Below are 12,449 nucleotides of genomic sequence, written 5' to 3'. Positions count from 1 at the left end.
AATACTTTTAGTCACCGTATTGACCAAAAAATATATTTTTTATTAAAATATTTTAAAATTATTTTTGATTAAAATATTTTAAAATTTTAGTTAATTCATTATAATATTTTAAATTAAATATTATTAAAAATTGTCATTAGATAAGTTATCTATGGAAATTTCCATAGATAAGTTACTTACGAATTTTTTCGTAGATAAGTTATATATGGATTTTTTCGTAGATAACTTATCTACGAAAAAATTCGTAGATAACTTATCTACGAAAAAATTCGTAGATAACTTATTTACGGATTTTTCTATGGATAAGTTATCTACTGAAATTTTCGTAGATAACTTCACCTGTAAATAAATTTCGTAGGTAATATATTTTATTTGAAACATCGATTAACATATTTTATTATCTTTTCATTTTAATTTATTGTAAAATAATTAGAATATTTAATTTCACATCATTAAAAAAATAATCATTATAAAATTTAATTTTTTTAATTTAATTATTTATCATAATACTTTTAGTCACTGTATTGATCAAAAAATATATTTTTGATTAAAATATATTTTAAAATTATTTATGATTAAAATATATTTTAAAATTTCAGTTAATTCATTATAATATTTTAAAATAAATATTATTAAAAAAAATTATTTTAAATTTTTTTATTTTTATAAATTAATTGATGATAAAAAAATAACATACTAATATCTGGTTTTAAATTTGATATGAAAATATTATGATATAATTAGATAAGATTTTAAATTAGTATTTTATTAATGGTTGATAATTAGAAAATAAAATAAGAATAAATACATTTTTTTAATTTTATATCATAGATTTAAGATGAATAAATATATTAAGTTAATTAATAATTTATTTAAAATGTTAAAATTTAATTTATAAAAATTATATTTTAATAGAGAAGGGTTATAATAACACCAATATTGAAACTTTTATTTAATGTAAATTTTATAAATTCAACCGTTAGATTGAAAGTTTTCTACTCTTAACTCATATATACAAAATTTTATATTAATTCAAGATGATTTGATACTCCATTCTTGTAAAATAAAATTGACGTAATATATACATTTCAAAATATACTAAAATATGAACACTTTGATTACTTTCAAGTTATTGTTCAATTTTAACAAAATTTGATATAAACATATAAAGTGAGATGAACTTTTAATCTAACGGTTGAATTTACAAAATTCACATTTAATATAAAATTATTGAGCGGTGTAATACTTAGTAAAAGTTATACTGGTGTTATTCTAGCCCTTATCATTTTAAAATATATAAATTATTATTTAAACTTTTAAATTTATAATAATTAATTTAAATTTTATCATAATATTAATTTTAAATAGAAATAAGTAGATTGTTAATTATACAAGTAAGTATATATATATATAAAGATTAATTAAATATAATATAATTATTATTATTGGTAATATAATTATTATATATATTTTTATATTTTTATAGCGGTCTAGACATGCCAAAATGAGTGGGATCCAAAAATAATATAAGTATGAGTTTGTATAGTTGATGATGACTTAAATGAATTAATTTGTACTACTTATATTGATAACATACATTAGTTTTTCTGTAACCTATCTCATCAGAACTCCACAGTTAAGCGTGCTTGACTTGGAGTAGTATAGGGATGGGTGGCCTTCTGGAAAGTTTTCCAAAAAATGTGCAATAAGGAAAAAACATGACGAAAAGTGAAGTGTAATGAAATAACATCCTTGAGAGGCCAAATATGAAGGTTGTTACATTAATAAATTTATTAAAATTAAAAAAAAATTTCCTGAAAGTTATCTATAGATAAAATTCGTAAATAACAACTTTCGTGAGTTATCTACGAAATTTTCTATAGATAATATTGGTATCGGTCTAAAGTACTACTTGAGAATACATCAGTCGAAATAAATAAATAAATAAATAATTGCCTTAAAGAATGAATTTAGCTATTGAAAATTTTAATTTGATCAATCTATGATCTTTTTTGTTAAAAATTATCTCTTTAATTGATATTTATATGTTTAGATAAAGATACAATCCCACTAATTTGGGATCACGTTATTTTAACATTAGGATTAACACGGATTCATTATTACATCACAACTCTTGAATGAGAGAATTAGCCACACATGTTATTAGAACCCATTAAACAAGGAAAAAGAATTAATCGTGATAGGAATAATCCTTCTCCGAGGGTTTGATTTTTACCCACTTACAAAACTTCAATAATGAATGAAAGAGAGAGAAAAAATTATGAAAAAATATAGCTATGAACATGAGAAAATTAGATACAAATTGGATGATTACAACGTGCTTTAAACATCCTTATTTATATTTAAAATTAGGGCAAATTTTTAAGTACAATCGTGCATATCAAACAACACTATTGTGCTTGATATCTTGTGCTTGGGCTTGCTTTAGGGAACACGAGCATGCTTAGGAGTGAAGGGTGTGCTTTGTTTATGTTTTTAAGGAAGCATGACTGCGTATATTAGTAAGCACGACCATGCTTCATAACATGGCCATGCATGCATAATTGTGTGCTTCTCATGAAGCTTGGTCCTGCATAAGTAAAGCACAACCATGCATGTCTATAGCCTTTTGTAATTGCTTTGTTTGATCCTTTAATTGCACTAATTTCATTTTTTTTCTTATTTTCTTTGTTTGTTGCACAATTAATAAAAAAAAGTGAAGTATTACAAAAAATAATACTTTGATAAAAATGTGTAATTTACTCTAAAGATTATTGTTCTCGTATATATGACGATTTTCATTAAGCCTTGAAATACTTATTAAAATGAACATATTATCTAAATGTATCATATTTTTGCTTAAATAGATACACATACTCTAATAGATAATATTCATTTAAAACTGAAATCGATTAGATTTGTTGTGCTTAAAAATTTTCTCTTTTTCAAAAATATGTTTGTCACCATCAAAAAGGGAGCGATTGTCAAGTCAAAAGATAATCTTAGATCCCTCGGACTTTTAGTTTTAATGATAACAAATATAAATATTTTTCTAAAAAAAAGTTTTTCAAATCAAGCTATAAGACGAATAGTAATAAGTCGAATAATTATTTTGTCATTAAGTCTCTTAGACGAAACACTTCATTTGTAAGACAAAAACTTGATATTTATATCATTTATGATTATTGATAATTGAATCAACTTTATCTATGATATTCCTTGATAGGTCCAAAGAAATTAAAAACTCACCAGTACTCACACTTCACCAAGGAACAAAAGTCATGCTTTATGTCAGAAAAGGACCAACATATCTCTTGAAGAATGTGAAATTTCAGAGAAAGTTTTTTCTAGATTGACACATGCAGAATTCCTTTTTTTTGGTACCTAAAAGGTGATAAATTTTTTTCAAAATCAGCTAAAAAGTGACAATTTAGTGAAATAAATTTAATGTTTGCATTTATTACACCAATGGACATTTTTCCTCACAAGTAACGAAAGATGAAGACATATGAAACAAGTCTATGAAAGATGTTCAAGAATTTGCAACGATCATTTTTATGAAACACCTAGATAAAGAAACTTGAAGATTCAAAAAGTACAGAGACACACACAAAGAAACTTACATGAACACAATTATTTACTTCATTCTATAAAAAGTCTTGTACTTAATTGATTGTATTACATCTTGATAGTAAGATAAAACAATATTGTTATTTTTTCAGCTTTAACTTTGAGTTATTGATTTGAGTTTGGAGAGACTTGTCTATAAAAGAATACTTGGTTGTTATAGGTAGAAGAGATTTTGTGTTTAAAGAATATTTAGGTAGTTGCTTGAAGAGCTAAGTCGAAGAACACTTAGGTTGAGACAGAAGTGACTTGTGAAAGAATACTTATATCTTTGCAACAATAGTAAAACTTGATCAGGTTGATTAAAAATTAGATGTAGTCTCAATGATTGAAACAAACCAACATAAAAATTTTATGTTCTTTTTACTTAATTAACTCTTCATCCACACTTGCAAAGTCTTATTATTAGTTCATTGTTTCAAAAAGTAATGAGTTTTTTTTATTGAGACTATTCAACCCGCTTCTACCGTTGAGTTTTTATTGATAATATTCAACTTTCTTCTAATGTTTTTCTTTTCTCCACAATTAATATGTAACATTTTGACGGTTTAACAAATGTTATGACACCTCTAAAAAAGTATCAGAAAATATTTAAAATAAATATCAATTATTTGTCTTAAAGTAAATATTAGAGACCAAATTAAATTTATGATTTCAAATCTTGAAGAGATGAAAATGAAAAAAAAAATAAATTAAAATCAAAATTTATTTATTTTAAAGACAAAAACAATAATTAATTTCAAATTTTAAAAGTATAAAAAACAAAGAAAAATTATAAAAATCAAAATAAAATTCACATATTTTATTAAATTGAAAACATATTTAAGCAAATAACATTATAACAATTGCATTCATTTGATTAATAAAAATTTTTATTTTCGATCCCAAAGTCCAATCGAAATTTCAATATAAGCCTAAATATATACTTTTTTTTAATTCATACTAGATTTATATTAATCATTTCAATGTCATGTCCTTCATGCTCATTAGCAACGTCGATTTTGTCGACAAAAGAAATATTGGTATCGATCTAAAGTACTACTTGAGAATACATCAATCCAAATAAATAAATAAATAATTGCCTTTAAGAATGAATTTAGCTATTGAAAATTTTAATTTCAATATTCTATGATCTTTTTTTGTTAGAAATTATCTCTTTAATTGATATTTATATGTTTAGATAAAGATACAATCCCACTAATTTGGGATCACGTTATTTTAACATTAGGATTAACACGGATTCATTATTCAGGATGCATATATATTATACTATTTGTAAATAAAGAACATATCCCCGATCCCTCGGTACCTTTTTCTTGACTTGGAACCACAACATAATCGATCCTTGACCCATTTTCTTCAAGAATGGAGGGAGAGAAAGCATCAACACCAAATTCTTCGAGCAATAGGGATTCCTCAGAACCATACTTCATTATTCATCATTTTGACTACCCCGGCCACATGCTTGCACCAATATCAAATTAAATGGAGCCAACTATCCCTCATGTGGAGCATGTCAATGGTTCATACCCTTGCAGCCAAAACCAAGTTAGATCTTGTCAATGGGTCGATTCAGTATAGACAAAACCAGCTTTCTTATTAATGGTTTCAATGTGGAAAACCAATTTCTTAATGCTTGTTTAAGATCATAAAGAGAATTGTTGAGTCAACGTACAATGTTCTCCCCCTGTCGGCAAAGCTCAGGTGGAGATGGGACTCAAGATATTAATATATCATCATCCAACTCCTAACATAGGCTTTCCAAAGAGCAACTTCAACAAATTGCTCGTGCTCTATCCATGATGAACACAAATGGTAATAATGATGCTTATGCAAATGTTGCATGTTTGTATCCCTTTTGTAATGGTTCAGTTAATTCTGTATTCACAAACCCTTGGATCTAGGATAGTGGAGCCACTAACCACATTATTTCTGATTCAACATTTTTTCACAAAAACTGAACCATCACCAATAAATAGACCATTAGAGACTTTTTTAGAATAGACCAAAAATTTGAAACTCATTCACTTGTTTTTCAACGTGAATAAGTAGACCATTAGAGACTTTTTTAGAATTTAATGTCAATGATCTCATCATCCATCAATTACAAGGATTAATTATAAAAATTACATTATTAAATAAGTATACAGGAATGCCATAAACAAATTAATGAATTGTCGATGCATTTCAAGTGTCAATTCAAAATGATAAGAGTTCTCTAAAATTGGTGTCCTCTAAGAACTACAAAGTGACTACCCAAATAAAGATTTTCTAAAAATTCTGTTAGAAGATATAAGACTATGGGGTACCATACTTGGTTGAAAGACTAACATGCATGAACTTGTAAACTATAAATTTTAGGGATTAGTAATATTTGATAGGAAAAGTTTTCCCTAAATATATATGTTATTTACTCAAATGATTAACAAGTTAAATTACTCCAATACAATCTACTAAAATTCAATAGCAAAGTGATGTATATTACAATTACAATGAAAAAAATTGCAATACTTGCCTTTCTTTTTTGTGACACTAAAAGCATTTTCAACGACATCATCATTATCATTGTTATCCTCATTAGAAAAATTTGATGAAGTTCTACTTCATCTTCAGTTATGTAGTCTTCATCATCTTTTTCAACTTTTTCTTTATCTATGTTCTTAGCATTTTGAATTAGACTCTTAAAAATGGAGGAAATTTGGGATAACCTTAAAGCCTCCAATCTTGCTTTATTATTTGTAATTCTTTGCATCCTCTACTGCATATACTTGGAAAATTCAAGTTTTTGACATTGTTTTTCCCTTCTTCACTACAGGCAATAAAGCTTTTAATATTAGATATTAAGTTTGCATTAGCATTTAATAAGCAATCCAATTAGAACAGTAAAATAATTCAATCTTTAAAATTATTGATTCTTCGTTTTGCAATTGTGACCCAACTCAGTCATACAAAAACAACAATTGAAATAATACAACATATTCAAATTTTATTTTATATTGATGTTAGTTGTTTGAGTTGATAACGATATAGAAAATCAATAAATTTATTTTAAAATTGAGTTGTATCATTGTTTGCTTTGAGTTGATAATATTTCATTTGCAACAAGATATCAAATTATTTACAAAATATCCAAAATATCCTAAATTATCCCAAAAACATTTCTCAGTAACAACTCTATTTTTGGTGTTTTTTCATTTTCTTGTTTCTCATTTGTGAGCATTGTGCTTGGTTTTCTTTGGTTGATTGTAAGCATCGTTTGGTGTGTTCTTTAGAGACTATCTAGTACCTTTTGTTGATCATAATAAAATTTTTCTTTGGCTTAGACAATTCGTTGTTTTTACCCTTAAATTGAGGGGTTTTCCACATTAAATCTCTTATGCGTTTGGGTTGTTTATTTTTTTCTCTATCTTGTTGGTGTTCCTCATAGATTCTTGCAAGTATACGGATTTAACTTATGCTATGTTATTTTTCTTTTATTGAGTTGTTATTATGTTAGACTATTCCCCATCAAAGTAGCATTAAAGTTCTTTGGTTAAGGAGTTGTTTGACTTGCTTTAATGATAGAGGTATACATACGAAGATGATCTCTTTGAATGGAACAAATTGTCAATTGTGAAAAGGCAAGATGAATGACTTACTATTTGTGAAGAATTTGTATCTTCGTGTTTTTGTTGCAAATAAGCTAGAATCTAAGTCAATGAAGAATGGGATTATGAGCATCAACAAGTTTGTGGATTTATTAAGCAATTTGTTGATGATAATGTCTATAATTTTATTGTTAATGAGACACATACAAGAACTCTTTAGGATAAGCTTGAGCCCTTGTATGTTTCTAAATTAGGAACTAATAAAATATACTTGTTGAAGAACTTTGTAGAGTTGAAGTACAAATAATTAAATGTGATAATGCAACTATATCTACTTCCACTCGCACTTATATATATATATATATATATATATATATATATAGAGAGAGAGAGAGAGAGAGAGAGAGGTAGGCAAACAACATCATTCAAAAAGTTATAAACCGATCAAATAAGATTTCAAAAATATAGATTAGAGAACTACATACCTATCATCGTTGATGCAAAGAAGATCAAAGAGTTGAAGGGATCAAAGAATCGATGAATTGGGTTTGGATTTTGGTTCAGATTAATAGGGTTTATCCCCTTTGAAGATCAGAGAATAAGGTCTTCTATGTCGTGCGTGAAAGTGTGCATTGCGCCTAAAAGAAAATAAAAGAGAGAGTGTAATTTTGGGCTTATGTAGTTTTATATATAAGGGTATTTAAGAAATTTTATTAAACAGTTACCCGTGGGTATAGATACGATCATATCCGCTCTCGCCTCATTTATAAATGGGTAGAAAAATATTTGTACCCGTTACCCATGGGTATCCATTTAGACTACTCATTTATTATTCGTGTTGGATTTTATCCACGAATACCTGTAGGTACGAGTATTTTTGTCATCCATAGGTTAGTTATCTCAAAGTATAATCCAACCTAAATAAAGAGTTATTTTTGAACCCTCAAATCAACTCCAATAGAATCCATAAAGATCTCTCAAATGAGCCATGTATAGAGCCTAAATTATCACCACCAACGAGCCCCAAAACTAGCTCCAACATAAGCATCAAACCAATTAATTAGCAACTAAATAAGCACCCAAACCCCAAAGCCACCTGAAACTAGCAAACCAAACTAGCAACCAAGTACCAAAATATGCACAAAATTCAGCATCCTAACCTTATTCGCACATTCTTACAAACACTTGACATGCATACACAAAATACTCAATTAGTGGAACAATTTAATGAGAAATCTATCCCAATAACTAAAACAATCATTCAACAACACCACAATGACAATAAAATTTCAAATGCACAAAAAGGAGAAGAGAAGATGAGAATGAACTTGATAGCATGTCACTGAATGGTGTTGACTTTGTCGGAGAAGGATGGGTTATGGTGGTGGCCAAAATGCATTGACATTGACAGATAATGAAAAGCAGGGTAGTACGCATGCAAGGATGGGTCACCAAAAAGAAGGAAGCAACATAGAACGCAAAGACGAAGAAAATGATGAAACAATACAAAGAGCTCGAAGGAGTTCACACTCCCAATGACCCTAATAAGGACACTTTCTATGGAGGGTGGTCAATTACCTGTCATAGAATGTTCCTTTCTATATCAAATAAGTCAATACCCGTTATAAAAGATTTAATCATATTTATAAGTATGTCACTGTGTCACTTTTTATATCATGTAGATAACACCTAACATAAAAAGTGCATTAAAAAAATGATATTTTTTGTATTAGTAAGTTTTATATATATTCAAAGTATTTTGTAAAAACTTTTTTGTTTTTTTATCACCTATGAAAAAAATCTTTTTAAAACAAGACTTTATATTGTCTTATTGAACATACGATACATAGTCTCTAAAAATTATTTACAAAAATTATTTGAAATACAATTCAATATTTCTTCTTGTATTTTTATATATTTTATAAATAGTTATTTTATTTTTATATAGAAAGAGAGAATAACTATACTATTTCAAACATTTTTAATGACCACTAAGATTAGCTTAATAATTGGAGGGAGGGATTGGGATAAAAGTGAGAGAACCTAGAGGTTCGATCATTGTCACGTTTTTGTAATCTTTCCTATGAATAAAAGAAATTCTAATGAGAGTCCTATCATTTAGTTATGGAGGTATTTTTCAACTTCTGTTGTACAATAGGTAGGTATTTTTCAACTTACAACTTTACACTACTATTTACCTACGAATTTTTCTGCAAAATATTATTGGTAGGAATTTTCTAAAAATTTTGCTGCAATTATATTAATCATATAGACTTATTTTTTGTGAATAAAAAGTTGTAGGAAATTTTATAAGAATTTTTTTTTGTTTTCTGCAAATTTTCTTGGAAATATAATTCCGCAAGAAATATTTGATCTTATTTTCGTAAATCGCAATAAAATGTTGCAGGTAATTTTTTCTTTTTTTTTGTTAAATTTTCTATGAATTTATCTGCAAAATTTCCTGCGCATTTAAACATGTGGGAAACTTTCTTGCATATTTGAAATTCACAGAAAATGTTTCTTGAGGATTTGTGTCTCCATGAAAATTTAGGGAGTGTGGGTTGGAATCATAAATCCAAATATTTTCTGATTTTAGATTTATTATGGAATGCAAGGAGTGTATTGGGCGCGTGCAAACCAGAAACGAGGCATGTGAAACGGTAGAAACATAGGAATATGCACCACAATTCAAATATCAAAGATATATAGTGCAGTATTTCCTTTATACAATAATAACTATAATTATTAGTATTTATTAACCATCTTGTTCCATGGAAAACGAGGGGTCACTTAACTAGTTGTGACTTTATATATATATACGGTCCACATGCAAAACTTTTCTTACTATCACTTCCTGTGCTCAGGTTTTGTTACTCTCATTTCAATCTATTATTCTTCTTCTAGCATTGCTTCCTCAGAATGCTATGAGTTTGACTTTGTTAACTCTTTCTTTATAGTTTACTTAACATAATCTGCTTCTCTTCAGGTCTTCACCGTGCCTCTACATTGTTTGGTACTCCAAAAATCCACCATGGGTTGTCTCATCAATTGGTAACATTACGCCCTTCTCCTTCATTCTAATTAATCCACTATGCACATGTTTTTTACACTTTTTTAATGTATAATTATCATAATGAGAATTGAACTTAAATCTTTATCAATCTAATTTTATATGGTTCACTCTAACTAACATGAATTTCATGTTTTAGGTTCAAGTCCAAGATAAGTTATTTAACGACAAAGATAAATCGAATTGCTCAACGGTTTGTGTCTAACACAAGTTGTTTAGTGACAAAGCTTAAATCAATCTTTGAATGGTTCACGTTGAAGATAAGTTGTTTAGTGAAAAAGCTTAATCCAATCGTGTTAAAGACTAGGTGTTTAGTGACAAAGATTAATCGAATCATTCAATGGTTGTCTCAGGCAAGTGGTTTATTGACAAAGATTAAACCAATAATTCAATGGGTCATGTCTCAGATGATTTGTGTAGATCAGACAAAGATTAATTTAATAAAAATTGAACGAGTAACGTTGTTGCATGTTGTTTTGCTTTTGCTGTTGCTGCTGTGGGAAGACTATGAAGGCTCCAGGGAGGAACTATCGCATTTTAAGAGATGTTTGTGAACGTAACCCTGCAATGTACTTCCGTAACTGGGGCAAATAGACAAAGGATATTAAGTCTAGTTCAAGTGTTTTTAGGGTTGCTTTTTCATCAGAATTGGATATCTGCTTTTCATTTTACAATCTATGTTATGTTTAATGCAAGTTTTTATTTCATTAGATCGCATTGTTGGTAGCTTGTTTCTTGTTTATTCGTTAGTAAATGTGTGGTACATGTAATTTAATTTTGCTACGTGTGTTCTTTTTTGATAGCACTACTGTTCATTTTTGTTCATTACTTCATGACTATGCATTATATAAAACACAAAACTGAGATGTAGTATATTTTTTTAATAGATACTTTAGTGTTTTATTTAATCAGTTATATCTTATTATATATATATATATTAAAGTTTGTGTTAAAAGTTAACTTAAATTATTGTTGACATGAAACTTTAATTTCAATTATTAAAATGACGACACACAATACATTGGATAAATTAAATGGAAGTTTTGTCTTTTATAAGTACCGATATAATAACAAAGGTAAACTTGAATAATAGAATTTTTTTACATAAATTTCGTTATAAACACTTATGATAGAAGAATATAAGATTTTTTCAGTTAAACATAGTTTACATTTTAAGTAAAAAATCTATATTGGAGAAATTAATGAGATTTTAACTTTTAGGTAAGTGTATCTCATTTATTCTTCTTAATTTTTTTTCCAAAAGGTAACGTTTAGATAAATTTTACATAAATCTTAGTTTAAATTGGATCGGTTTCACATATTCAACTGATCTGACCGGAATCAAATTGTTGATTGTTTTGTTAACTCAAAAGTAGTGCATTATGAAACCAGTGCAAGTGAAAACCAGTTAAAAAATGGTTTGAACCTGTACTGTTCATAAAAAAACATTCTTTTATTTTTAGTTTTTATTATTTATTTAAAATATTTGTGTATATATTTATATTTAGTAAGGATTACATATTGTAAAAAATTATTTTATCAATTATTTTTATAATTTTCTTATAAACATATATTTAGTCATTTATAGTTTTATATTTGATATTTTATAATATATTAATATTATTTTGATATTTATTTTAAATATAAACTTGTTATTCCGTCCGTTCTTATATATAAGATTTTTTTTTCACTTTTTTCTTGAACTTTTTAGACTCTCTTTAAATTTTTATTGAGTTACATTAATTATATTTTTCTAAAATATCTTTATTTAATTAATAATTATTTTAGACAAAAGTAATAAATGTTTGGAACTAAATAGATAAAAAAAAAAACTTCTCTCTTATTAGAATTGAAGAAGATAAATAGATATACAGTTATCTCTCTTTTCTAAAGATTAATTAATTAGGTAAAAAATGCGAAAGAAAGAAAGTTAATTTAAGAGATATTAAGAGTAATTTTGAAAAAGTAGTTTAAATTATTGACAAATTTAATGTTCTAAACTAAATTAAATACTTTTTTAAAGAATGTAATTGAATTGAAAGAATCTTATAATTAGGTATGAAGGTAGTATTGTTATTGAACGTTGTTATATTTTAGGTTTAAATACATTTTTAGTCTTAATAAAATAAATAAGTTTTAATTTTGGTTCTATAATTTTTCTTTTT

General features: G+C 26.7%; 1 long non-coding RNA gene across 1 annotated transcript; it reads right to left on the bottom strand.

Moving 5' to 3' along the window:
• Positions 1–1,979: 1,979 nt before the first annotated feature.
• On the bottom strand, positions 1,980–9,739 carry LOC145950154 (uncharacterized). Its single transcript, XR_014428261.1, has 3 exons — positions 7,940–9,739; positions 7,700–7,852; positions 1,980–5,158 (listed from the first exon to the last, which is right to left on the bottom strand). It is a non-coding gene; the product is annotated as an uncharacterized LOC145950154 (long non-coding RNA).
• Positions 9,740–12,449: the final 2,710 nt, after the last annotated feature.

Source organism: Cajanus cajan, chromosome 7 (assembly GCF_000230855.2).
Source record: "Cajanus cajan strain Asha chromosome 7, NIPB_CcT2T_4, whole genome shotgun sequence".
In the NCBI taxonomy this organism is placed as follows: Eukaryota; Viridiplantae; Streptophyta; class Magnoliopsida; order Fabales; family Fabaceae; genus Cajanus; species Cajanus cajan.
The sequence above is the reverse complement of the archived record's forward strand: the minus strand, read 5'-3'. Positions and strand labels throughout refer to the sequence as shown.